Source organism: Gracilinanus agilis, chromosome 4 (genome assembly GCF_016433145.1).
Source record: "Gracilinanus agilis isolate LMUSP501 chromosome 4, AgileGrace, whole genome shotgun sequence".
NCBI classification, from domain to species: domain Eukaryota; kingdom Metazoa; phylum Chordata; class Mammalia; order Didelphimorphia; family Didelphidae; genus Gracilinanus; species Gracilinanus agilis.
The window spans coordinates 261,980,719-261,983,507 of record NC_058133.1 but is presented as its reverse complement, the minus strand read 5'-3'; positions in this window follow the sequence as shown (position 1 = coordinate 261,983,507).

The window sequence follows — 2,789 nt, the reverse complement described above, 5'->3', positions numbered from 1 at the left end:
TCCGCGCCGAGACACCGGAAGTGACGTCTGGGGCAGCGCCGAAAGTGATGCTCTAAGGCTGCGTCCCCCACCTCTCTAGCTGTCTTCGCGGCGGCGTCCAATCGCTGGTCACTGCGTCTGGGGCTGCTTTCCTATTGGTTGCTGCTCCTCTGGTCCCAAGAGGAGGGAAGAGTGAGTGAGGGGACACTGAGATGACTCCGTTCTCTCCTCCTGTTCAATATTGGGCTACAGGAACGTTGAGAGTCCAAAATGGCTTCATTCTACCTCTTCGATTGCCTCTATTTTAAATTTTTCATTATTTTAATTAAATTCTATTATTTGTTATTTCTTTAATATTTAGGCAAATTTCTTAGTTGGCAGCCATAGGCAGCCTCGCCCCACCCCGGGATATTAGAGCTGGATCTCAGAGTCTTTGCATAGGTTGTCCCAGATGTTTGGAATGCGCTCCCTCCTCTTATTCTAAGTTCCTTTCAAAGCTCACCTCAAGCTTCAATCTATGAAAAACCATTCTTGATTTTTCCTAAGCTGCTAGTGCAAAAAGATTCCTTCCCCCCCCCCCCCCCCTTTCGTTTATTCTTGTATATGTGCGTGTTGTCTCCTCGGATAGAATTTAAGTTCCTGGAGGATAGGGACTTTCATTTTTATCCACTGTGCTCCGCACACCGGAGGTCACTCCAGAAATGTTTCTTTATTGATGTACTGATGAGGAAATCGGAGGGAATAGAACTTGATTGAGGTTGCAAATGGGGGCGAGGTGGGCGTGGCGGGGAAGAAAAGTTTCTTATTGCTTAGAGATTGGAGTAAAGGAGGAAAGCAGGGGCAATGGTAGCAGGGGCTTTGAGATGAGGTGAAGAAAAGATGGAACTGCCAGGGAATCATTTCTATCTGTTAGTCAAATATAATGAAAAGAGGATTTCAGCTTCTAGAACAAATGAAACAGCTTAGGAGTGAATGAAAAGAATGATTGAATGAAAGAATGAATTAAAAAAAAATCTAAGCGAAAGCACAGTGTTAAACTTGGGCGTACAAATAGAAAAGTAAGAGAATCCATGCTTTCAAGAAGCTCATATTCTTTGCTCCAGAGAAAGATCTCCAGGGAAAGATCTGGAATATAGAAAGTTTAGGCTATTATCATTTTACAGTTGATGAAACTGAGGCACAGGGGAGTTAAGTGACATGCCCAAGATCACAACGTTAGCAAATGAAAAAGCTAGTATTCAAACATAACCTTGTAACTCCAAATTCAGTGCTTTTTCCATTGGATCATATCAAGCATTGAAACGACCAGGATCTCCAACAGGTGCCAAGGTGCATGGCTCTCCAGAAGGAGAATTTTGTACTAAATAGCAGCATCTGGCTAGAACATAATCAAAATAGTTAAGATTTAGGGAACTTTATTCAAAGGATAATTTTCAGGTACATAAAAAGAATCTGAAAATTTAAGAGGTTAAAAAAGAATCATATTTCATGTCATATTGATATATAATATAATCATATTGATAGTTTGGTTTCTTCATCTTAAAACTGCCTATTCATATCCTTTGACCATTTGTCTATTGGGGAATGATAGCCAAACTTTTCTGAAACTCTCTTCATTTGGCTTCTGACCTTATTATTCAACTAAAATTGTTTTCTCCAAAGTTACCAGTTGTCTGTCTATCTATCTGTCTCTCTGAGAAGGATTTTATGAGGACCATCAAGCATGAGCAATATCTAGGAAATTTCTAGTTCAATAATGATTATACAAACCCATCAAAATGAGTTCTATAATTTGAGAATATAATTTATTTTAAACCCTTACCTTCCATCTTAGAATCAATATCGCTGGGCATAGGGGCAGGTGATGTGAAAAAAATGTTATTAAGCAAAGTGGAGAGGGGGAAGGGAAAAACTCTGCCTAAGGCTCTCTGCCTTTTTAGTAACAAACTCTAGGGGAGGTGTCCACAGAGAGTGTTCTATGTGCCATGCCATAGGTTCACCATCACTGCCCTAGAGTATAAGAATCATAATGCTAGGTTCAAATCTGACCTTGGACACTTCTTAATTGTGGGACTCTTGAGTTAAGTCATACAACCCCAATTGCTTAGCCCTTACTGCTCTTCTGTCTTAGAACATATACTCAGTATTAATTTTTTTTAACCTTACCTTCCACCTTAGAATTAATACTGTATATTGGTTCTAAGGCAGAAAAGTGGTAAGGGCTAGGCAATGGGGGTTAAGTGACTTGCTCAGGGTCACACAACTAGGAAGTGTCTGAGGTCAGATTTGAACCCTGGACCTCCCATCTCTGGGCCTGACTCTCAATCTACTGGGCCACCCAGCTGCCCCTAAGAATATAATTAACAGTAACCTAAATATATGACATACATAGACACCTGTAAGGAGGATGGAAATGGAATATAAATTCCTAGCCATTCTAGCAGCCAACAGGAATATTGAGTATTTGTGTAAGAAATTAGAACTTTTGTAGGTGATGATGAGATGTGCAGTATGAATATCCCTGTGTGATCAAAGTGGAATGAAAATATAGATTATGGAACTTAAGAAGATAAGAGGAATAGAGAAGGTAGGGCATTTGGGGAAGCATTGCTATGAATGAGCCAAAGAATGCTTTCCTCTCTATAAAGAAGTATGAAGAGAGTCAGAACAAAGAGACTTCAAAAGATCCATGTCTTTCAGAACCATCTACCATTATATTCTAGTAAGATCATGCATCACACTCTTATGCCAACTTCTCTGCTATCTTGAGAAGTAGAAAGAACATTATACACTCAATCCAAGCTATATGG